General features: G+C 42.2%; 1 long non-coding RNA gene across 1 annotated transcript; it reads right to left on the reverse strand.

Moving 5' to 3' along the window:
• Positions 1-898: 898 nt before the first annotated feature.
• On the reverse strand, positions 899-11,924 carry LOC134293638 (uncharacterized). The gene is made up of 2 exons (XR_010000583.1): positions 8,419-11,924; positions 899-4,196 (listed from the first exon to the last, which is right to left on the reverse strand). It is a non-coding gene; the product is annotated as an uncharacterized LOC134293638 (long non-coding RNA).
• Between the last annotated feature and the right edge of the window lie 14,890 nt (positions 11,925-26,814).

Below are 26,814 nucleotides of genomic sequence, written 5' to 3' on the forward strand. Positions count from 1 at the left end.
GAAAGAGAGACAAACGAAAAGTCAATTCCGGGTTCTGGATCTTGATCTGCTTTGGTTTGACAGCTGTCTTATCCTTCCAAAGTGCCGACACTTTATGAATTTTATTTATTTTTGATCCTGCCTTCCTTCCAATAGAAGGGCTCTTTATTGGGGAACTTGTTGCAATTTCCCCGCAGTAATATTTTTGGAGACTTTCCAAAGACACACCAGCCATCTATCATGTTAATAAGGAATAATACGGGGAGAAATGAAGGCTGAACTTTGAAGGTTCTCATTTTTCACCCCTTTTTCCCCCTTCGATGTCACTTTGAAGAATATGGTCGTCCCGTAACGTACAGCAAAGTTTCTTTGCAAACCCTGCTCACCTCTCTTTGGCTTCATTTCATAATGTATTATTCAATATAATATATACTTTTAATAATCGCTCATCAATGTTTTCAAATTATTTTTTTCAATATATATATCTGTAAACAGCCTGCAAAGACAATAAGTCCTTACAAAAAATAGCACAGTGCCCTTTCAAATGCAATAGTTTGCTCTGCATTTCTCTCTTTGAGAAAGTTGTTGCTCTTTAAAAACCTATATTTTGCCATATAACAATACATATATAGTAGAAATGAATTATATGCACCATTCTTTCACATATGCGTGTGTATATAACTGTGTGTATGTATATGTATGTATATATATGAAAAAAAATGAGACTGATCACAAGTTGCTCAAACACATCAAGCAAATGAGACTTTCTTCCTTCCCTTCTTCTTTCCTTCTTTTCTTTTTATCCCTTTCTTCTTTCTTCTCCCTTCTTTCCCTTCTTTTTTCCTTTCTTTCTTTTTTCTTCCTTTTCTTCCTTCCTTCCTTCCTTCCTTTCTTCTTCCTTCCTTTCTTTTTTCCTTCCTTTCCTTCCTTCCTCCTTCTTCTTTCTTTTTTCATTCCTTTCTTCTTACTTCCTTTTTCCTTCCTTCCTTTTTTCCTTTCTTTCTTTTTTCTTCCTCCCTTTTCTTCCTACTTCTTCCTTCCTTTTTATTCCTTCCTTCCTTACTTTTTCCTTCCTTCCTTTTTCCTTCCTTTCCTTCCTTTCCTTCCTTCCTCCTTCTTCTTTCCTTTTTCATTCCTTTCTTCTTCCTTCTTCTTCCTTCCTTTTTATTCCTTTCTTCTTCCTTCCTTCCTTTCTTTTTTCTTCCTTCCTTTTTTCCTTTCATTCTTTCATCCTTTCTTTGTTTTTTCCTTCCCTTATTTCCTTCCTTCCTTCCATTCTTTTTTCCTTTCTTTCTTTTTCCTTCCTTCCTTTTTTCCTTCCTTTCTTTTCCCTTCCTTTCTTTTTTCCTTCCTTCCTTTTCTTCCTTCCTTCTTTCTTCTTCCTTCCTTCTTTATTCCTTTCTTCTCCCTTCCTTCCTTTCTTTTTCCTTCCTTCCTTTTTTCCTTTCATTCTTTTATCCTTCCTTCCTTTTTTCCTTTCCTCATTTTCTTCCTTCCTTCCTTCCTTCCTTCCTTCCTTCCTTCCTTCCTTCCTTCCTTTGCTAAATTAAATCCAGTAGTCATATTGAAGCTGAAGTAAAACTTTCCTACATATTTTCATCAATCATCCTATACTTTTTTTGCTTGGGAAAAGGTTTTATTGAAGTAAATAAGAAAGAATTATTTCTGAGTTGAGAGGGAAAGGATTGTGTAGAAAATATTCAAAATATACTGAAAATTCAGATTCGCATGTTCAAATCCAGTGGCTTCCTCTATGAATTTAAAACCACTGGATATATATTATATATATGTGTGTGTATACCAGGAACCATGTAAATTAAAGCAGACTAGAAAGGAACAGTTTTGATACCAACTTAAAGAAACAGAAGGAAACAAATCCATTTTGAAAAATTGTATAAATTAAGTACTATGTTCGAAAAATTGTACAAGTACTACGTTCGGAAAAATAATAACAAATAAAAGGCGATTTCAGATGTTTATTAACCAACCCCAAAGGGAAATTACTACAGGAAGAGAAAAAAAACCCCTGGCAATTTGAGTTTTCCAAACCACAAGCCATAGATTTCCATGGAAAATTCATTGCGGGATTTGCTTGGCCATTGGGTAAATAAGTCCAATATTATTCCTTCTTCTGAGCAAGCTGCTTCTATAAGGTTAGCTCGTGCATATTATTTGCATCTATTTATTTTTGCTCACTGTTTCATTGCAGTTTCTTTCAGTTGCAGATTTCGAATAATACACATATGTGTCACAACAATGTATATCTCTTTTCCTACTATTATTAGATTATATATTATTATATCATCATCATCATTATTATTATTATGAGGTAATTATACTCAATAACAATTGGAGGGAAAAAGAATAATACGGATATGTGTCACAACAATGTATATCGCTTTTCCTACTATTATTAGATTGTATATTATTATATCGTTACTATTATTACTATTATTATGAGGTAATTATACTTGATAGTAATTGGAGGAAAAGGAATAATAAAGAAAGGGTAAAAATAACTATTTCGGGGTGTTTATTCCTTTGTCTTGCTTGGATTACAATATTCTGCTTCCGATGTGAATATGGACGAATATTCTGCGCAATATGGAAAACTGCAGAATTTAACTAAAACCAATCATTGGGTGAAAAATTCAAGTGCAAACATGCAACCGAATATTTCTGAAGCCTCGACCTCAGCATTTTGTTATTCTTCCAGATCAATGGTTGTTTTGTAAATCTGTTTTAATGCATCGAAAGTCTGGGAAAATACGGATCAGGAAGGAGTTTGCCAAGAAGTTCCCTCTTTGTCCATTAGGGGGCATTGCAACTTTTGCAGAGCAAACCCGGGAATATTTTCCTTTCTCTTTGCAAAAAATGCAAGCGTTTCCCATGGATTCGACCTTCTTATTGCCGATTAAATGCTTAAAACACGGACTTACTGTAAAACACATCATCGAACCGTTTAAACAAATATTGTTCGCTAGTAAAACTTGTGATTTTGATCCATTGTAAAACAAATGGAAAAGAAGGCGGCTCTTCTCCAACTATAATTCCTCTCTTTCCATGCATATTAAGACGTATTTTGTTTTTGCCTGTTCTATATTGAATATTCCATCCATTCCACGAATTCATTTAAAGGTGTATTTAAGAAAAAAAGGAGTTAAAATTCAAGGAGAAACTAAGGAAATTTTACCTTGAAGAAACTGCTGAGAAGTCATTTTTATATTCACTTTTAACCCTTTTTTCTCTTTCTTTCTTTCTTTCTTTCTTTCTTTTTTCATTTCCTTCTTTTCTTCTCTTAACTTTTTCTCTCCTTTTCTTTTTCACCCAATTTGGGACTTTTCTTTTTATTACAGTAGAGTCTCACTTATCCAAGACTCGCTTATCCAACGTTCTGGATTATCCAATGCATTTTTGTAGTCAATGTTTTCAATATATCATGATATTTTGGTGCTAAATTCGCAAATATAGTAATTACAGCATAACATTACTGCATATTGAACTACTTTTTCTGTCCAATTTGTTGTATAACGTGATGTTTTGGTGCTTAATTTGTAGAATCATAACCTAATTTGATGTTCAATAAGATTTTCCTTAATCCTTATTATCCAAGATATTCGCTTATCCAAGTTTCTGCTGGCCCGTTTAGCTTGGATAAGTGAGACTCTACTGTATTCTGTTAAAACTAAGAAAGATTTTTTTTAAAGTGTATTTATCCAATATGGGATTCTTTAGTTCTCCGATTCTAGAGAAAAAAAGTATAAGAAAACATTCATGTAATAATAATAGTTATTATTATTATTATTATTATTATTATTATTATTATTATTAATGTATTACCCGCCTCTCCTTAAGGCACAATATAGTTAAAATACATCATCATAATGAAATACACTCCTTAAAAAGCACATATTAAAACATACTTCTATAAAATACACATATTAAAATGCATGGAACAGAGATCAAAACACAACAGACGTGTAATCCGTAAAATCAGAAGTGTAGAAAGAGCTGAACTTTTGTCGACAATGAAAATTGTATTTTTATTAATAAGATAAATTCATTAAAATCTTTTTGCGTTATTCACTGATGAAATTAATTCAGTGTTGCAGCCATAAAGCAATTAGGTTTTCAATGGGATGCAAGTCATATATACGGACACATTTGCATTGTAAGTCGTATCAGTGGAAAGTATTTTTCTTCTCGTATTTCTTTTTCTGAAGGAAAAAAAAGAAGCAAGAGTTATGCCAACTCCATAATCCTAAACATTCTTCCTTGATAGAAAATTCCCTTGAAACCAAAGAGACTTATATAAATTCTGGAGCAAGCACATTAAAACAAAAGCAACATATTTTGTGCCCGACGTAAGAGGCATCAAAGGCGCCTTTGCAACCTCTGGAGATCATTTCCGAATTAAGCGTTTGCATTTCATTCCATTCCTCTTCTGTTATGGATAGATTATTATAATCAGTGGTAATGGCTCTGGAGAACGGAGAGATCCAAATCAATCCCTATTAATCTGCAATTAATAACTTGAACTAATTTGGTCTTTTCAGTCCAGATTTCAGCCAGAGGGTTCGCCATCAATGTCCAAAACTATGCAAATTCTTTACCAACTTTATTTGTTTGTTCGTTGTATTTTTCTTTCCATTTCTCAATGGTTGATACATAGAGAAAACAGAGAGTCAAATGGAGCTGAAATTCTATCAAATTCTACACTGTAGAGCAGGCATTGGCCAACCTTGGCCTTTCAGGTGTTTTGGACTCCAACCCCCAGAACTCCTTCGGTATGTGAACAACAACATCTTTCAGTACATGGATGACATACTCATAGCACAGGTATGGGCCACCTTGGGCCCCCCAGGTGTTTTGGACTTCAACTCCCACTATTCCTAACAGCCTACCTATACCTCACAAGCCTGCCATAGATGTGGACATGGACAACATCCTTCACTATGTGGATGACATACTCAGCACAGTGTTTTGGACTCCAACTCCCATCTTTCCTTCAGTATGAGGACAACATACTCATAGTAAGGCATGGGCCAATTTGGGCTCTCTCTCCAAGTGTTTTGAACTTCAACTCCCACAATTCCTTTAGTACATAGACAACATCCTTCAGTACATGGATAACATACTCAACGCAGGCATGGGCCAACTTGGGCCCTCCAGGTGTTTTGGACTCCCACTTCTGCAGTTCCTTCAGTACATGGAAAACATCCTTCAGTATGTGGATGACCTACTCATAGCACAAGCATGGGCCAACTTGGACCCTCCATGTGTTTTGGACTCCAACTTCCACCATTCCTTCAGTACGTGGACAACATCCTACAATACATGGATGACATACTCATAGCACAAGCATGGGCTAACTTGGGCCCTCCATGTGTTTGGGACTCCCACTACCACAGTTCCTTCAGTACATGGACAACATCCTCCAGTACGTGGATGACCTACTCATAGCACAATCTTGGGCCAACTTGGGCCCTTCAGGTGTTTTGGACTCCAACTCCCACCATTCCTTCAGTACGTGGACAACATACTTCAGTATGTGGATGACATACTTATAGCACTAACGTGGGCAAACTTGGGTCCTCTCTCCAGGTGTTTTGGACTCCGACTCCCACCATTCCCAACAGCCTTAGGCCCCTTCCTTTTCCCCCTCAGCCGCTTAAGCATTTTTGTTCGTGGGATTTTCCAGCTCATGAGCCAGACGAACTTGGCTGGTCCACCCGTGGAGGTGGCACCGAGTCTTGGGCTGAACATTTCCCACCTAGCCACCTAATTAAGGTTGAGTCCAGCTGAGAAACTCTGAACCGGGGACTTACTTGCCCAGAACAAGCTCTGCTTTCATTGATTTTTTTTAATTGCCACAATTTCCTGTTCCGATGTCGAATTTAATAGCTGAGCCTTTTAATACTGAATTTTAGTGATTCATGCTCATGAGTTATATTTTTAAAAAAATCAACATTATAAAAAGCATAACCAGGGCTGTGTAGAGAGCATCACTGCTTTTGTACCCTTCTGTAGTCTTAACATCAACAAAAAATAACGGTTCATGCCTATATTGCAGAATGTGGATGGCACCTGAAATTGGGACATTCAGTGTAAGGACAAAAGCATCCTAGGAATGCATCTCCCTTGGATGCAAACGTGGAAAAATGGAAAAGGAATGCAGATGTTGATGCTTCTTGATGCAAGGTCGGTGCGGGGGGGGGGGGGGGGAAACCCACCCACACCAGCAGACATTGTGAACATATGTCGGATTTGTTGGGCGCATGGGAAACTTTGGCAGGGTGGCCAGATTTCCGGGAAGACGGTCCAGAAAGACTGGAACCACAATCTCCGAATGGAATCCTGGCCGGAGCAAAGGAGGTTTGGCTGTTTCGTTGACAAAAGTGTAAAACTTGGGGGCCTTTCAGTTTGGGAGAAAAGAGGGCACGGTGGAACACGATACGCTGAAATGTTATTAACGTGGATGAGTCGCCAATGTAGGTGCAAGGAAGGCAGAATACAGATACCCCACAAGACGGGGTGATGTTCAGGGGTTAAGATGGCTTAAAACGGGGAATTGAATACATTAGGGCAGTGATGGCCAACCTATGACACGCGTGTCAACACTGACACGCCTAGCCGTTTTTGCTGACACGCTGCCGCATGCAGATTGGTTGGATGAATATGTCTTTTGTGGCCAAATTCGGTGTGATTTGGTCCAGTGGTTTTGTTGTTTACTCCATGGGAATTATGCACATTACATATCTATCTATACAAAAGGGTAATGAAATTTCGGCCTAGGACAAAACAACAAAACCACACATTCCAGAAACACTAAACTTGGCAGCACAACCCCTCATCCATGCCTCTACGTTCATACAATAATAATAATAATTTTATTCTTGCATCCCGCCCCATCTCCCCGTAGGGACTCGGGGCGGCTCACATGGGGCCTTGCCCAACATCACAATATAAAAACAAATCAAAACACATAAATTTACAACAATAAATCAACAATATCAGTAAAACCATCATAAAAACAATATTACAGGAAAAAGCGTTAAAAACAGATATAAAACACAAGTCTACAACAAAAAGAAAAGAAAAATAAAGTCCTAATTAGAGGGAGAGGAATAATTGTTTTTAGCCAATTGCTGCCAGTTAGAAGGCTAGGCTCTACCCACTTGGTCTCCTAGCAACCCACTCAGCCCAGGGCACAGGCAGAGTTAGGCCTCACTTAGGCCTCTTCCACACTGCCTATAAAATACAGATTATCTGATTTGAACTGGATTATATGGCAGTGCAGACTCAAGGCCCTTCCACACAACTATATAACCCATTTAGAATCTTATATTATCTTATTTGCACTGGATTATCTTGAGTCCACACTGCCATATAATCCACTTCAGTGTGCATTTTATCCAGCTGTGTAGAAGGAGCCTCATATAATCCAGTTCTAAGCAGATAATATAAGATACTTTATTTCCCATACCACCATACTTCGCCACAGCAACGCGTGGCCGGGCACAGCCTATATATATATATATAATTACTGTAGTATATTATCATATTATTACTATTATATTACAGTATTATTATATTATTCATTATTCATGACTGCATTGAAACTACAATAGAGAGAAATCAGCGTGGAAACTGCAAGAGGTACCATAGATTTTCGTACATGGAAATAATGGTAGTAAATAGTTTTCGATTTATTAAATAAAGTTATATATTACAATTATACATTTTTGTTATTTAAACTATACATTTTGCGAAATTATGGGTTTTTCTCTCAAAGTGACACACCACCCAAGTCATGCTAGGTTTTTTGGTGAATTTTGACACACCAAGCGCAAAAGGTTGCCCATCATTGAGCTAGGATATAGGTGTGGGTAAGGATTCAGTCAAACAGGGTAATTCCAGATAGGAAACAATCAGGGCCAGTTGACACCTGCCAAAAAAAAGGATTCCCCCAGGCAGGAAGCAGCCCGGCTTTGAAGTTGCAAATCCATTTAATGTTAATCAAGGTGGCCAATGGCAACATTCACACTTGCCTCCAACAGAGAAGAGTTCTTTCTTTCTCCCACCCTGGGCATTATTCCATAGATATATATACAAACCCCACTTGCCTAGTTTTCCAACAGACCTCACGACCTCTGAGGATGCCTGCCATAGATGTGGGAGAAACGTCAGGAGAGAATGCTTCCGGAACATGGCCAGACAGCCCGGAAACGTCACCGCAACCCATTTGACTGATGGCTGTCCAAAACCGGAGTTGGTTGATCCAATGTGATGTGATCCAGCAAAGACTCAGGAGGACTCATTGGATTCCTTTGGCATTTACATTTGTTTAATTTGTTAAAATTAAAAAATTTAAATTTTTAAATTTTTAATAAAGCCTTTCTCCTTAAATATAGAACAGAATAAATTCACAAGACTTACCCACAACGAGGAGGGTTGGAATTTTCCTTTTTCTCCTTCACTGTGTTCTGTTCCCTCTCCAGAAACTCACAGCGGCCGGCAATCCCTTCCAACCCATTCCGTCCCCGTCCAACCCTCCTTTTTTAAATTAAAACAACAACAAAAAACCTTGCCTACCCTGAGACGGTATTTCTACGTGTGCGTATTTGTCAATGGCCTTTAATATTCCCCATGTGTTAATGGAAATCCCTTTCCCCGGAATTATGATGTGCAGCGTCTCATTCCGCGTGTCATCGAAAGGCATTCGGGCGCTTCAGGATTTGCCAAAACAACCAGGAAGGCTCACCTAAAGAGCAAGGCAGGCCAGGCACAATGGCTCAGTGTCAATTTTTTCTTTTTTTGGAAAACCCATAGACCAATTTAACCCTCTTTGGAGAGGGGTTCTTGTGCTAAACCTGCCTTCCAACAAAACTTCAGGATTTGGGAATAATTACATTTGACTGATCAACTTTTCCTTGTCAACTAGAGTTGGGAATAACTTTCTCTGTGACCGCCATGGGTTGTTCAATATGGAATAGGATCTATCTATCTATCATCTATCTTTTCTATCATCTGTCTGTCTGTCTATCTGTCCGTCCATCCATCTATTTATCTTTCCTATCATCTATCTATCTTTATCTCTATCTATCGTTCCTATCATCTATCTGTCTATCTTCCCTATATCAATCTATCATCTATCTATCTATCTATCATCTGTCTATCTGACTTTCCTATTATCTACTTCTATCTCTATCAATCTATCTACCTTTCCTATCGTCTCTCTCTCTCTCTCTCTTTCTATCGTTCCTATCATTTATCTATCTATCTCTATCTCTGCCTATCGTTCCTATCATCTATCTGTCTATCTTGCCTATATCAATCTATCATCTATCTATCTGACTTTCCTATTATCTACTTCTATCTATCTCTATCGATCTATCTTTCCTATCGTCTCTCTCTCTCTTTCTCTCTATCATTCCTATCATTTATCTATCTCTATCTATCCTAGCATCTATTTATCTATCTCTATCATTCCTCTCATCTGTCTATCTATCTTCCCTATATCAATCTATCAATCATCTATCTGACTTTCCTATTATCTACTTCTATTGATCTCTATTGATCTATCTATCTTTCCTATCATCTCTCTCTATCTCTCTTTATCTATCTTTCCTATCATTAATCTATCTCTATCTTTATTTATCCTATAATCTATCTATCTCTATCTCTATCTATCATTCCTATTATTAATCTGTCTATCTATCTTCCCTGTATCAATGTATAATCTATCTATCTATCTATCATCTATCATCTATCTATCATCTATCTCTCTGACTTTCCTATTATCCACCTCGATCTATCTCTAGCTAGCTAGCTATTTTTCCTATCATCTACATCTATCTCTATCTATCTATCTGTCTATCCTTCCTATCATCTATCTAGCTATCTTTCCTATTATTTATCAATCTCTGTCTATCCATCCATCCATCCATCCATCTACTTATCTATCTTTCCTATCATCTGACTTGGAAAATATGCAATGCATGGGGTTGCCATAAGTCAACAGGCTACTTGAAGGCACCTTCACACTGTGATACATTATGTAAAGCCCAGGAAAGTACTACAAGAAATCCCTTGGGAAGTTGAAGAGTTGTAGCCACAAAGAATTGGAGCAATTGACCAAACCGTGACCATTTTTGGTGAGCCCAGGGCCAAAGCCACAGTGGCATCAGAGTCTTCTTCCAGATGTCCATCATCCCCTCCATCAGCCAGGCTTCAGGGACCTTTGGCACCTACACACAGAGATACTTTATGTAAAGCTCAGGAAAGGACTACAAGAAATCTCTTGGGAAGTTGAAGAGTTGTAGCCTCAAAGAATCGGAGCAATTTGTCAGAGTATTTTGCAGCACAGCAGTAGTTGGATGGAATCAGTGGAACGTAGAACGAAGTGACACCCAGAGACGATAGTAAAACTATATACAAAGTTTTACTGTAAGCAGTAATAATAAAGACAAACAGGCTTGCAGACAATAGACGAACACAGGACTTGACTCAACTCAGAACAGAACAGAACTGATGCAATCAGCAATGCATACACACACTTGTGTCTGGATACTCCCCAGTTCCAGCCACACGTCAAGGTCATCACAGCTTCTTAGCAATTAACTCTTTCCAGACTATAGTACACTCTGGATGAGGCAATCAGTATGCAATACAGGCAAGACACAAATTTGATTTAAACACTACCAATACACAAATCCCACATTAACACAATTGACCAATCTGTGACCATATTTGGTGAGCCCAGGGCCAAAGTCACATTGGCATCAGAGTCTTCTTCCAGATGTCCATCATCCCCTCCATCAGCCAGGCTTCAGGGACCTTTGTGAAGTTGACATGCCGACCTTTCCACCCAAATGCAAACAAGTGGCCCGTTCTGATTTCTGCAGGCCAAGCATGATGTGTCCAGGACCCTGGAATCCCCCCCAAGGCGCCCAAGGGGTTAACCCGGAGGGGTCTTGCCATGGGTCTTGGTCTCACGCTGACATGATGGCCGGGCTCATGTTTCACACTTAATTACTCCTTCAGCCATCACGCCTCGGAGAGATCGATGTGTCGCTCTGTTTAGGCCTCGCAGCTGTGAACTGTTTATTTACTTATCCTTCGGCAGGGAATGGATGTAATTTCAAGGTTCAGGCTTCGACTGACTACCCTTGCACCGTCTGCTCCAAAAATGTGCCAGGCCTTTCCTTTAAACACTTCCATATTGCTTTGATGGAATCTGGATTCCAAAGCTGCCTCTTCATCCGGAGAGTATGGGAAAGGGTCATGGCTCTGAAGGACAAGAGATGGTCAGAGGTGGACCAATGTTGGTGTGCTCTTCTCCTCTTTCTTTCTTCCTTCCTTTCTTTCTTTCTTTCTTTCTTTCTTTCTTTCCTTCTTTCTCAGAGGTGTGGGCTGACGCTTTGCACACCAACATCACACCTTGGCAGGGGTCTCCAAAGGCCCAACACTCTCGGAGGGGCACCAAATGGTCTCATTAAGATGTCCACCATCACCCGGGTACCAAATGGGACTTGGCTTTCATGCCAGTCCTGAAGGTGTGACTTCTCCAATTATGGGCCACCCGTGGGGCCCCAAACACGTCCTTGGCTTGGCTCTCTAATTCCCCCTCCGAGGGTGGAACAGAGCCGCCATTCACCTGGACGGACGGACAGACGGACGGACGGGGCTTTTTCACCTCCTCCGTCCCACTGTTATCCTCCCCAACCGACTTCTAAAAGTTGGACGACCATTAGGAAATGGTGCAAGGAATTGCAGCTGCTTAAGGGAATTGGGGGGAAACGCGCTCTCCGTCTTATGAATGGACCCATTATTTGGGCTTGTGGGTAGATGCTCAGATCTCTCCATTTGTATGTTGGGAAGGAGAACTATTCCAATATTTGTTTTGCTTTCTCCCATGTTTCATTTTAATAATAATAATAATAATAATAATAATAATAATAATAATAATAATAATAGCAGACAAAAAACAAGTACAAGAAAACCGCACTACAAACTAGAGCTGACAGCTGGCACAACAAAACACCGCATGGAAAGTTCCTTGACAAAATGGAAGGAAAAGCTGATAAGGAGAAGACCTGGCTCTGGCTAATGAATGGGACACTGAAGAAGGAGACAGAAGGCCTGATCCTTGCAGCCCAGGAGCAAGACATCAGGACAAAGGCAAATAATAATAATAATAATAATAATAATAATAATAATAATAATAATAAAAGACCTGGCTCTGGCTCACGAATGGGACCCTGAAGAAGGAGACAGAAGGCCTGATCCTTGCAGCCCAGGAGCAAGACATCAGGACAAATGCAATTCAGGCCAAGATCGAAAAATCAGCTGATGACCCAAAATGAAGACTGTGCAAGGAAACCGACAAAACCATGGATCATCTCCTCAGCTGCTGTAAGAAAATCGCACAGACAGACTACAAACAGAGGCACAACTATGTGGCCCAAAGGATCCATTGGAACTTATGCCTCAAGGACCACCTCCCAGCAGCAAAGAACTGGTGGGATCACAAACCTGCAAAAGTATCGGAAAATGAGCACGCAAAGATACTGTGCTCATGTTGAAATAATCTTAGACAATAAATGTGGACACACCCACCCATCATTTCCCCATCAGTGCATTAACTCTTCTCCTCCCCAAAAATCAACAAGCTGCTCTTGTTTTGCAGCACAGCAGAGTTCAAGTCATTTAAAAAACCATCCCTAACATGTAAGTGCATAAACTAACATGCGTATTACAGGGCAATTACAGCTTTGCTGTGTAAGATAACAAAGAGATGCCAATTCACCCCTGGCAGGTTAGCTAAGATACACACTTGTTTCTCATTGGAACGAGATCAAATGTGCAGAAGTCACAAACAAAGGGGTGTGTCCGCATTGCAGAACTGGAGCAGTTTGGTAGCCCTTTCATTCAGCATGGCTCCCGTCCAGGGAATCCTCAGTTGTATAGCTTCATGTTAGGGAAGTGAACTACCTCTAGGCAATTGGGATCGATGCAGAAAATATCATGTTCAATGATAATATTATATTGCTATATGGCCAGCCCTGTCCCCTCTATATCATCTCTAGGTCTTAGGTTTTGGTCCTCAAATCCTGGGATTTGAGAACATACTGCAAGTCGCTTCTGGGGTGAGAGAATTGGCTGTCTACAGAGATATTGCCCAGGAGATATCTGGATGAGTTACCATCCTACTGGGAGGTTTCTCACATGTTTCTGCAAGGTAGAGCTGACAGGTGGGAGCTCACACCGTCTCACGGATTCAAACCACCAACCTTCAGGACACCTGGATGTGTTACCATCTTGGTGAGAGGCTTCTCTCATGTCCCCACAAGCTAGTGCTGACAGGTGGGAGCTCACCCAATCTAGCAGATTCAAACCGCCAACTTTCAGGACACTGGGATGTATTACCATCCTGCTGAGAGGCTTCTCCTGTGTCCTCACAAGCTAGAACTGACAGGTAGGAGCTCACCCAATCTCGCAGATTCAAACCTACAACCTTCAGGACACCTGGATGTGTTACCGTCCTGCTGGGAGGCTTCTCTCATGTCCCTGGAAGCTAGAGCTGACAGGCGGGAGCTCACCCCATCTCACGGATTCAAACCACCAACCTTCAGGACACCTGGATGTGTTACCGTCCTGCTGGGAGGCTTCTCTCATGTCCCCGCAAGCTAAAGCTGACAGGTGGGAGCTCACCCAATCATGTGGATTCAAACCTCCAAACTTCAGGACACCGGGATGTGTTACCCTCCTGCTGGGAGGCTTCTCTCATGTCCCCGGAAGCTAGAGCTGACAGGCAGGAGCTCACCCCATCGTCAAACTGGCAAACTTCAGGTCAACAACCCAACCTTCAAGTCAGCAGTTCAGCCAGCATAAGGATTTAACCCATTGCGCCATTGTCCTCATGTAGCAATCCTACCATGGCAATGGAAGTGGTGATGGTACGAGGTTGGCAAATGACAAGTTGGGCTGACACAGGGATAGTAATCGTAAAAACAATAGGCAGGCTCCACGATTTCACACAAGACTAATTGCAGTTCCAGAACTTCTTGCATTGGTTGATGAAGACCATGATGTTGCTGAGATCCTAGATGTAGGATCTCATCCAGATCATGGTCTTCACCAACCAACACAAGAAGTTCTGGAACTGCAATTAGTGTTGTGCAAAATTTTAGAGCCTACCTTTTTTTCGCTCCTTTTCTGGGAAGCTTCTAATATTTGGTTTTCTTTGGTTATTTTTCCATGCTTTCCTTTCCTGGCTTCTCCAGCAAACACTTGAAAGCATATTCATCATGCATGAGGCTTGGAGTAAACAAAAGACTAAGGGGTACGAGGATGGAAATGAATTTTCCACAGGAATCCGCTTCTCTTGGTATTATAAGAGGCTTGATGCCTTCATTGTGTTGCCGCTTGTTTCCTTTTCATGAGTATTTTCATGTTGTTTCCCTTCTAACCATGAAGCTGTGAAGTCAAGAATGGAAACCAGAGCCTTGGGAGATGAAAGACCAGCCCAGCAATCCAAAAGTGGTGCGCTCCTTCGCAGAGCCAAGCAGTAAATCCTTTAATGCTTCTGGATTTTACACTACAGTTTGGAATTCCCCAATGGTATTGAGTAATACGCCGATTGTATTGGTTTTAATTCCAGGGTCATTGGAGTTTTCACAGAAAAACACTAACACACAGTAGCTGACATGGGCTGAAAAGAAAAATGTACAGAGTTTGCAAGACGGGTTTTTTCAACCTGATTCAAAGTTACATGTGGTCCAGATGGCTTCAAATTCGGGTGTCCCTGGGTTTTGTCTCTGTTGTATCCAGCCCTTTGTAGCCCTGAGTTGGATATATAGCCGTCCCTGGATCATTCCTCCTTGGATTAGACCTGGAGGCCCCTCGTTCATGGAAAATGTGTCAATATAAGCACAGAAAGAAGAGTCCTTGTCATTGCCATGTATACTTTCTACCAGCACAGAACCTGAATCCTGTTGTTATTCCCAACTAGAGTGGACCAATTGAATTAAAGGGATTATTCTTCTTGAGAGTGTCATGGAGTCTCCTTCTGTGGAGGCGTTTCCAACAAAGGCTGAATGGCCATCTGTAGGGATGCTTGGATTGTGTATTTCTGCATGGTAGAAGGAACTGGATGGGCAGTGGAGTCCCTCGAAGTTCTATGATTCTATAATTTTGTGATTCTATGACTCCATGATTTAATTACTCCAGGATTCCATGACTATGATTCCATAACTCCGTGATTCCATGGATCCATGACTTCAGGACTCAGTACTCCAGGACTCCAGGATTCCATGATTCCATAACTCCGTGACTCCATGATTTCATGATGCCAGGACTCCATGATTTCATCACTCTATGATTCTATGACTACATGATCCCATGACTCCATGATTCTATGACTACATGATTCTATGATTCCATGACTCCATGACTCTAGGATTCCATAACTCCAAGATTCCATGACTCCATGATTCCATAACTCCGTGATTCCATGGATCCAGGACTCCAAGATTCTATGATTCCAAAACTTCATGACTCCATAATTCCATGACACCAGGACTCCATGATTCCATCACTCTATGATTCTATGACTACATGATCCCATGATTCTATGATTCCATGATTCCATGACTCTAGGATTCCATAACTCCAAGATTCCATGACTCCATGATTCCATAACTCCGTGATTCCATGGATCCAGGACTCCAGGACTCCAAGATTCTATGATTCCATAACTTCATGACTCCATAATTCCATGACGCCAGGACTCCATGATTCCATCACTCTATGATTCTATGACTACATGATCCCATGATTCTATGACTACATGATTCTATGATTCCATGATTCCATGACTCTAGGATTCCATAACTCCAAGATTCCATGACTCCATGATTCCATAACTCCGTGATTCCATGGATCCATGACTCCAGGACTTCAGCACTCCAGGACTCCATGATTCCATGACTCCATGAAGCCAGGACTCCATGATTCAATCACTCTATGATTCCATCACTCTATGATTCTATGACTACATGATCCCATGACTCCATGATTCTATGACTATATGATTCTATGATTCCATGACTCTACAATTTCACAATTCCCCAATTCTATGATTCTACAATTCCATGCTTCTATGATTCTATGACTCGGGCTTCTATTATTCCAGTATTCTACAATTCTATTATTCTATGACAATGAAAAGAGGACCTCCCATCCTCGCTTCAAAACATCATTACAGTAAGGCTACGTCTCTCTCCACAAATGTTTCTCTCCACAAATAACAATGACGTGCTCCCCATATGGGCCGCTCTGTTTACATCATAGAGCAAATGTGGTTCTTCAAAAATAGCCGAGGTAGGGAAGGCCGTAAAGCTGTCAACACAACAATTGCTACTCTGTTTGGCTTCCGTTGGTCTATGGAATGGACGAATGTGGATGGATTCCACGAGGTCTCCTTGAACAAACAGATCACCCTCATTGCCTCTTGGGCAGGTTATGGAGTGTTATACGTTCGCCTGGGATGTTTCCAGGTCAGCTCCTCCTAGGATAGTAAAACAGTTGCTGAATGGCATATTTTTATGATGAAGGTAGTGGATGACTGACAATTGCACTTGTAAAATGGACTGCTATTACTACCGACCATGGAGTCACCCCGTTGTAAAGTGCAGTCAAGGAGTACAGATGAAATATTAAGCAATATATGACAAAGTATCACAATATTTATAAAGTCTGTCCTTCCATATGAATGGGGGATACATCCGTGGACTTACCATGGAAACTCAAAATCATGTCTAATAAGGAATCCTATTGAAATGGTATTCTTCCAGAGGAAGCATACCATAAAATCACAATAGAGGATCTAGAAATGGCCAAAAGATTCCTTTTGGGGCATTCTGAGGTCTTCCTTCATGACTCTATGACTAACATCTGGTGGAAGCATGCCATAGAATTGCATTGGAGGGCATAGAAATTACTTCTGTAAGCACTTTGAGGTCTTCCACCACAACTCTATGACCAACATCTGGCAGAAGTATACCATAGAATTGCACTGGAGGACATAGAAATATTTCTGTAAGCATGTTGAGGTCTTACACCACAACTCTATGATCAATATCTGGTGGAAGTATACCATAGAATTGCACTGGAGGACATAGAAAATACTTCTGTAAGCATGTTGAGGTCTTCCATCACAACTCTATGATCAATATCTGGTGGAAGTATACCATAGAATTGCACTGGAAAACATAGAAATATTTCTGTAAGCATGTTGAGGTCTTACACCACAACTCTATGATCAATATCTGGTGGAGGTATACCATAGAATTGCACTGGAGGACATAAAAATTACTTCTGTAAGCATGTTGAGGTCTACCACCACAACTCTATGATCAATATCTGGTGGACGTATACCATAGAATTGCACTGGAGGACATAGAAAATACTTCTGTAAGCATGTTGAGGTTTTCCACCACAACTCGATAGTCAACCTCTGGAAGAATTGCACTGTTTGCATCAAGCTATTATTTTCATGTCTTTCTGAATTCTGTAGAACTGATCCAGCAAACATCTTAAGGAGCACATCTTCTGTCCTATCATGGAGGCTTAGCTGACTCTTGTCCACAGGTGTCCACAACCATCATGAAGCTTAGATGAGAAGCTTGAATCAAACATTTTCTCCGCAACGTGTTCCTGCCAACTCCTGGAATGCTCTGGATCGTTTACAGCCAGGAGCAGAAGGAGCAATCATATCAGGCCGTCAATTTCCGTGACATTTCACATTTTCGAGTGAAAAACATAAAACTCTCTGAGGGGAGCCTGGGCTCTGTGAAAAGCCCCCTTTTTTTGGTTCCCCCCAAATTAGACCGAGTCACGTGCCCAACCCTTCTGGGCTCTGCCTGTCACCCAGACTCCTGATTGCCATGTTCATGTTACAGCTAATGCTCTGTTGGGGTGAAGCAAAAGTCTCCAGCAATCAAAGCATTTAACAAGGCAATTCCACAGGTTTTATTTCCATTTATGGACGACGGTGGGTCGATTTGATGAAAGCCAGAAAACGGGAAAATTAAAAAGTCAGATGCCTCCCACCCCTTAATTTCCAAGCTATGTTTGGAATCTTTCAAATTAAGAGTGCAGGTTTGGAGAGATTCAACCAAGGTCTTCTGTTTTGGGCACATTTCAGCACATTGGGGATCCTTGCCAAAAGAAGAAAGAAGGGTGGAGGTGATTATATGGTTGGCGTTTACCACTAAATGACCCCTCCCCAGCCTGGAGCCTTGGACATTTGTTTGATTGCAAGTCCAATTACACCCCAGCCAGCACGGCCCATGCTACCTGGGCATAATGGGAGCAGTAGTCCAACACAATTGAAAGGGAGAAGGTACTAAGAGTACAAGTAAAAGAATGATAAAATAGGCTTATAATTTAATTAAGACATTATACAAATGGAAAGGGAAGTGGCAGTGTAGGAGGGGATTAAGTCCAGAAGAGCCTACCTCTTCCCTCCATGGACGGGGCAGTGGCAGTTGGGAGGGAGGGAAGACGTTTCATCTGAGCCTAGGCATGGTGGAGCTGTGCTTGCCTCTCCTTCTCTTCCTTCAAGGCCAGGGCAGTGGCAGTTGGGATGGGTGGAATTCATCTGCTTCTGGGCCTAGGCATGGTGGAGCTGTGCTTGCCTCTTCTTCTCTTCCTTCAAGGCCAGGGCAGTGGCAGTTGGGATGGGTGGAATTCATCTGCTTCTGGGCCTAGGCATGGTGGAGCTGTGCTTGCCTCTTCTTCTCTTCCTTCAAGGCCAGGGCAGTGGCAGTTGGGACGGGTGGAATTCATCTGCTTCTGGGCCTAGGCATGGTGGAGCTGTGCTTGCCTCTTCTTCTCTCCCTCTGAAGGGCAGTGGCAGTTGGGATGGAGTGAAGACCTTTCATCTGCTTCTGAGCCTAGGCATGGTGGAGCTGTGCTTGCCTCTCCTTCTCTTCCTTCAAGGCCAGGGCAGTGGCATTTGGGATGGGTGAAAGACATTATCTGCTTCTGAGCCTAGGCATGGTGGAGCTGTGCTTGCCTCTTCTTCTCTCCCTCTGAAGGGCAGTGGCAGTTGGGACGGAGTGAAGACCTTTCATCTGCTTCTGAGCCTAGGCATGGTGGAGCTGTGCTTGCCTCTCCTTCTCTTCCTTCAAGGCCAGGGCAGTGGCAGTTGGGATGGGTGAAAGACTTTATCTGCTTCTGAGCCTAGGCATGGTGGAGCTGTGCTTGCCTCTCCTTCTCTTCCTTCAAGGCCAGGGCAGTGGCAGTTGGGATGGGTGGAATTCATCTGCTTCTGGGCCTAGGCATGGTGGAGCTGTGCTTGCCTCTTCTTCTCTCCCTCTGAAGGGCAGTGGCAGTTGGGACGGAGTGAAGACCTTTCATCTGCTTCTGAGCCTAGGCATGGTGGAGCTGTGCTTGCCTCTCCTTCTCTTCCTTCAAGGCCAGGGCAGTGGCAGTTGGGATGGAGTGAAGACCTTTCATCTGCTTCTGAGCCTAGGCATGGTGGAGCTGTGCTTGCCTCTCCTTCTCTTCCTTCAAGGCCAGGGCAGTGGCAGTTGGGATGGGTGAAAGACTTTATCTGCTTCTGAGCCTAGGCATGGTGGAGCTGTGCTTGCCTCTTCTTCTCTCCCTCTGAAGGGCAGTGGCAGTTGGGACGGAGTGAAGACCTTTCATCTGCTTCTGAGCCTAGGCATGGTGGAGCTGTGCTTGCCTCTCCTTCTCTTCCTTCAAGGCCAGGGCAGTGGCAGTTGGGATGGGTGGAAGACTTCATCTGCTCCTGGGCCTAGGCGTGGTGGAGCTGTGCTTGCCTCTCCTTCTCTTCCTTCAAGGCCAGGGCAGTGGCAGTTGGGATGGGTGGAATTCATCTGCTTCTGGGCCTAGGCATGGTGGAGCTGTGCTTGCCTCTCCTTCTCTTCCTTCAAGGCCAGGGCAGTGGCAGTTGGGACGGGTGGAATTCATCTGCTTCTGGGCCTAGGCGTGGTGGAGCTGTGCTTGCCTCTTCTTCTCTCCCTCTGAAGGGCAGTGGCAGTTGGGACGGAGTGAAGACCTTTCATCTGCTTCTGAGCCTAGGCATGGTGGAGCTGTGCTTGCCTCTTCTTTTCCTTCAAGGCCAGGGCAGTGGCAGTTGGGATGGGTGGAAGACTTCATCTGCTTCTGGGCCTAGGCGTGGTGGAGCTGTGCTTGCCTCTTCTTCTCTCCCTCTGAAATCAGGGCAGTGGCATTTGGGATGGAAAAATGGCTTCTGGACACAGGCATGATGGATCTATGCCTGCTTCTTCTCTCCCTCTGAAGCCAGGACAGTGGCAGTTGGGATGGAATAGGGGTGTTTCATTTGGTTCTGGACCCAGGCATGATGGATTGATGCTTGCTTCTTTCCTCCCTCCAAGGTCAGGGTAGTGGCAGTTGGGAAGGAGGGAGGACCTCTCCTTGGCTTCTGAATCCAGACATGATGGATCTATGCTTGCTTCTTTCCCTCCAAGGTCAGGGCAGTGGCAGTTGGGATGGAGGAAAGACCTTTAATCTTCTTCTGGGTGTAGACACGATGGAACTGTGTTTGCCTCTTCTTCTCTCCCTCCAAGGTCAGGGCAGTGGCAGTTGGGATGGAAGAAGGACCTTTCATTTGCTTCTGGACCCAAGCATGATGGATCTGTACCCCCTCTTCTCTCCTTCCAAGGCCAGGACATTAGCAGTTGCGATGGAGGGAGGGAGGTCTTCCCAACTGTTTCTGAAACATGACTCTCTAGAAAATGCAACAATGCTGGATATGAGGGAAGGCAGTAGGAAAAGAAGGAAAGTGTCTTAGAGATGAATTGAATCACTCAAGGAAGCCTGGCTTTGGTAGACCTGTTGTTGATCAGCGCTCTAGGAGGTCTCTCCTTCAGACAGCTGCCACAAGTCAAAACCAAACTGATGGCACAGAACAACACAACGTTTGCCACATATCTCTGCTGAAAATCCAGCCCAGCTTGGCTGGTTGTGATGTGGTCGGTTGCCGTCTTCCTGTCAGATCAATTCTCCAAGCATCAGATGATAGTGAAACGGGGAGTCCCTAAGCATTGAACGTTGAGGCAAATTGCAGTGAGAGCGGAGAAAGCCATGATTTGACAGAACAAGATGGATATTCGGGGGCCGGGGGAGGGCGGTTTGGTGGTGAAATATTTGTGGGGTTTTTCTGCTGCCTTGAAAAAGCCATGGTATTTTTTTATTATTCTTCAGAGCTCGGGCTCGGCAAATTCCCGTGGCATTGCTATTAACAAAGCCTCTCTATTATACAATGATCCCCTTTCAGCTTCTCTGGCAACGAGGCCGATTTGGGAAAGAAAACGAGTGTGTGTTTTCTGCTTCCCTTTTCGGAAACGGTCACATACTGTATATACTCGAATATAAGCCTATTTTTCCAGCCTTTTTTTAAGACTGAAAAAGCTCCCCTTGGCTTATACTCGGGTGAGGGTCCTGATTGGCTTATATTTAGGTCAGCTTATATTCGAGAATATATGGTACATTTATTATTTTTCTCTATTATTATTGGTATGATTACATTTATTATTTTTTTCTATTATTGTTGCTGCTATTACATTTATTTTACTCTATTTTTATTATTATTAATATTACATTTTTTATTTCACTCTGATCTTATTATTATTATTCTATTTATTATTTTACTCTATTTATTACTACATGTAGAATCATAAAATAGTAGAGTTGGAAGAGACCTCATGGGTCATCCAGACCAACCCCCTGCCAAGAAGCAGGAAATTATTTTCCATTATTATTATTATTATTATTATTATTATTATTATTATTATTATTATTACATGTATTATTTTACTCTATTATTATTAAAAGGATAGATAAGCACATTTACATTGAAGAAAATGAGAATAATGATTTAATCAGAGTTGGACAATCTTATCTTAAATTTGAGCTTGATGTAAATATTCAAAAACATTTAACCTACTGAGGCCTCAATTAATGTAATTTTATTGGTATAGTAGAGTCTCACTTATCCAACACTTGCTTATCCAAGGTTCTGGATTATCCGATGCCTTTTTGTAGTCAATGTTTTCAATATATTGTGATATTCTGGTGCTAAATTAAATACAGTAATTACAACATAACATTACTGCGTATTGAACTACTTTTTCTGTCCAATTTGTTGTATAACATGACTTTTGGTGCTTAATTTGTAAAATCATAACCTAACTTGGTGTTTAATAGGCTTTTCCTTAATCCCTCCTTATTATCCAAGATATTCACTTATCCAAGGTTCTGCCGGCCCATTTAGCTTGGATAAGTGAGACTCTACTGTATCTCGGGTGAGAAGGGCGGGATATAAATGTTGTAATAAAATAAATATTTTTATTCCTAAAATTTACCACCCTCGGCTTATATTGGAGTCAATGTTTTCCCAGTTTTTTTGTGGTAAAATTAGGTGCCTCGGCTTATATTTGGGTGGGCTTATACTCGAGTATATACGGTATCTATCTCAAGACACCGCTACGTCTTCTGCAAGACACCGTTGTTATGGCCTTGGCAGTTGGGAGGCTGTTCCTTCCATTTTCAGACCTGGATTCCAAAACGAGACTGTCTGGCCAAGCCTTGAGAAGTCAGTCCTGGGTTTCTAATGATGGGGATGTTTCTTTCGCTTGGAGTAGGATTACGGTTTTGGCCAATCGTCTCCGGCTGATCTGCAAAGAAGCTGGAAAGTCGCTTGGGCTGGAGCTCCCACCAAGTAAGCCAGAGAACCGATGGAGAGCCTTGGCAGGCGTTGTGGCCACTTAGATTGGGCCAACGTGTGTCTAACCACACAAGACGGAGACGGAGACACAATTATCGTCCCGTTGGGGATTTCACAGGGCGGCCTCCAAACACCTGTGCCTTCGCCAAGCACCGTCTTCTCCTCGTCCCGTTCTCAGAAGGTCCCCGTCACCCTATTCTCAAGCAATATATTTCTTTTCCAACCTGATTACTCCTGAAGCAAGATTCCTCACGGCTGTTATTTTTCCCTCCTCCCCTTCTGCTCTCCCTCTGGTCGGGAGGAATGAAAAGGGAGTATTGTGAATTGAAACAGAGCTCTATAGGTTTCTCAGCCGGTTGCGGAGGGTTTCTGAAAGTTTACAGCTGGACTGGAAAACTCCCTGGAGCTTCACAATCCATTTTGTGCCACTCATAAAGGAGGAGGAGGAGGAGGAGGAGGACAGCGCTTGGTTTTGGTGGAAGGAGATGTTTGTAATTCACTTCCTTTAAGGCTGAGAGAGTGTTGCTTGCCTAAAGATACTCATTGGGCTTCACAGCTGAGCAAGATTCAAACCCTGGCCTTCAGAGTTGCATTTCAGCGCTCAAACCCAATACGTAACCCTTTAATTTTATGTGATGAGTGCATAGGACACCGTCTTCTTAAGCACCACGATTCCTCCACAATCTCAGGCCTCATTCTGCTTGTCAAAACAGAGAAGAACTTTTTTTTCTAAAAGGAAAAGTCCTACCACATAAACACTAGAAGTAAAGTAAGTGGCCACTTAGAGATAGCAATGTAAACAAAGCTTGACTTAAGGGTCTAATCTGAATCTTATCAGCCGAGAAGGAAAGCTAATGGGGTTTTATGGATTTCCTGGCATTGACCTTTCTGCAGGAGCCCTTCCTTCGTTACTGGTTGAGCTTCCTGTTTGCAAATCTCAAGTGTGGAAGCTGCAAGGAAGATGAGATTGTGATGGCCTCGAAAGCAACAAGTCAAAATATCTTGGGAGACATGGAGGGAGATGTGTGCATTTCTTTGCATGTAAGGGCCAAGAGTGATGACCCAAAGGGAGCCTTTGAAGAGGATTTTAGGTTGAAAACAACCCGGATGGTCGTCTACTTGACTTCATCATTTGGTGCTGGACCTCTGTCTACTTAACACCAATTGAAACAGGTCCTGAAACAATACAGGGAGACCTTGCAACTGATTTAAATATTCCATTGTGTACTTAGAGGCTTCTCAGAGTCACAAAACATCATTGATGAAGCTGCACGAGACTGTAGGACCCTGTACAACTCATGTTAAAGTTTGCTATGGAAGGATTGTGGTCGTTCGGACAAGGGCTGAAAGCAATGGGAAGAGTTTTCAAAATCATAGTCTCATAGAACTGGAAATGGCCTAATGGTGCATCGAGTCCAATTTCCATGCCAAGAAGAGGACTCAAAGGACTCGGGCCATTTTTAACATAAAGAAATCTTTTTGTGAAATTTTCACAGCAAAAGAGTTCTAGAATACAACAAAACAAAGTCACTGCAAAGCTTTCATAATCTCGTCCTCCTCGGAGCAATTTGTTGACATTGTTTTCATTCTCTCCTGCGCAACCAAAATAAGTGAAGATTTATAACCCCAGGTAGACTAAAGAATTAAGACGTTTGCTCCTCAATACCTCCTATAGCAGGCATGAGCAAACTTTTGCCCTCTGAGTGTTTTGGACTTCCACTCCCACCATTCCTAACAGCCTACTTGTTGTGACTCAGCTGAAACCTCAGAGTGACTCTGATGGGGATTATGGGATTCAGGTTCAGATTGTCCCTGTTGTAGAATATGAGGAACAGGGAGTTTTTCCCACAGAAGGGAATGATGTTGATACTGAATCTAGCCAGGTGCAAATTGACTCAGAAAAGGAGGACAGTTCTCAGTCTGATAGCATGCAGAGAGACGCTAATGAGCCGGCTGGCCTTGATGAAATGGAATCTCTAGATCGAGCTGGCTGTTTGGAATTCAGGGTTCGAAGGAGTGTGAGAATAGCAAACAAGAAGGAGGTCAGAGGCCAAAGAAATGCTTTCATGCTTCGCAAAGGGTATTAAAACAGTGTGTTGGGAGACAAACCTTTGTCAAAGCAACTTCTCGCTCACGTCAAGAAGAAAGCTCTTTTCCTGGATTATCTTGCAGCCTTTGTCATGCTCTCTTGGGACCTTGTCTATTCCTTATGATTCTTTGGATTATTCTTTGAAGCCTTGTTTTGTAACAATCTTCTGGAACTTTACTTTTGCTCTTGAAGAACTATTTTCTAGTTCCTAATAAACTACAAATGACTACAACCGTGTGCAGCCTGGTGTATATAGCAAGGTGAAACTAGCCTGAGGTACGACACTACTGTCTTAGAAATTGTGGGAGTGGGAGCGACCCAGAGGGCCGAAATTTGCCCATGCCTGTCCTATACTTGTTGTGGCTCAGCAAGTGGCTGAGGATTTTTTTTTCGATATTTCAGAGGACATGGATTGGATGATTTTCAGAGTGATGAGTCTGTCCATGCTAGGAGAGAATTGCAGCCAGGTGAGGCCGATTCCAGTACCTGTTCCCAGGCAACAGGGGAAAGAAAGGAAAGTGAAAGTCCCACATCCCCTGGGAAACGGCCTTCATCTGATGGGGAGTTTTCAAGAGAAGCTAGATTAGGCTTGAGAACAGAGGGAGTGAAAAATAGACTAATTAGATGCTCTGAGAGAATCCATGAGAAGACTTTGAGGCCCAGGTGCCTTCGCCATGATGTCATGGCTTCTTGGTCAGGCTTAAATTAAAGAGTGTGGGCTTCAGGCCTTCATAGGAGACATCGTTGCCGCAAGGAAGGCTTTCCTGTCTCAGCTCTCAAGTTTATTTCAAGTATCCTATCTTTGCCTATACTCATGATTCAAGTCTCCTGTTTGTTGATGTTCTTTGAAGGATTTGCCTATGAAATAAGTTCTTGTGTTGCTGGTTGAAAAGGTGTTCCAGGACTAGAGTGCAACAATACTATACAGAAGAAGACAATGAATGCATTCAAAATGAACTTCCATTATGGCTTGGGAATGTACAGTTCCTACGACCTTGCTGGAGATTTCTCATGTTGGTTGGGGGATTGTGGGATGGACAGCCTAAATCCCATTTTTTTTTTCTGTCTATATCCATACAGTTTCCTCGGCATCTTCCCATTGCTGGCTCCATGGAGGTCTGTGCTACACCTCAGGAAAGAATAATAAGAGACCCGCGTTCCATTTTTAACGTTCTAAATTTCCTTTGCTTTTTGTGGTTGGGATTTTTCTATTCCTTCACTGGACCTTTTTTCTTTAATAGTACCAATAAAGCACCAGGAGAAAAAAACAAAAGTTCATTGGAAATGCCTGAAATGTTTCTCCACTGGAAAAATAATATCCTGTAATAGGCGGCTAGCCGTGTAAAGGCACTTTTTTGCTAACACAACAGAGTCCTTGTCCGCAGTGATGGATGGATTGGCGAAGGAAGGGGAGGAAGAGGGGAACTGACTTCATCGCTTTTCGCTTTTCACTAGGGCCCTACGTACACCCACACGGTGCCTTTGGAGGCCCCACCAAGGCCTTGGCTTGGATGCAAAACGGTGGCTTTGCACCCACGCAAGAGATTTCCAACCAACCTTCTTGCTGAAGTCCAAGGTCTAGTCATTTAATATAAGTGATGCTTAAAAGAGGTCGGAACCCATTGGGTTTCGCTTCGATTTTTCCAACCTGCGGCAGAATGACGTTTGCCAAATAAGGCACATTCCAACAGCTCTGTTGAAACACCAATTATTATTATTATTATATTTATTTATACTCCACTTTATCGACTCAAAGCGGCTTAACATAAAATCATAGAGCCTCCGGTAGCGCAATGGGTTAAACCCTTGTGCTGATAGAACTGCAGACCTGAAGGTTGGGTTGCTGACCTGAAGTTTGCCGGTTCAAATCCGGGGAGGGCGGATGAGCTTCCTCTGTCAGCTCTAGCTCCCCGTGCAGGGACATGAGAGAAGGATTAATAGGGTCTCCCTAGGAATCTCTAGG

This window comes from Anolis carolinensis, unplaced genomic scaffold (genome assembly GCF_035594765.1).
Source record: "Anolis carolinensis isolate JA03-04 unplaced genomic scaffold, rAnoCar3.1.pri scaffold_9, whole genome shotgun sequence".
Taxonomy (NCBI): domain Eukaryota; kingdom Metazoa; phylum Chordata; class Lepidosauria; order Squamata; family Dactyloidae; genus Anolis; species Anolis carolinensis.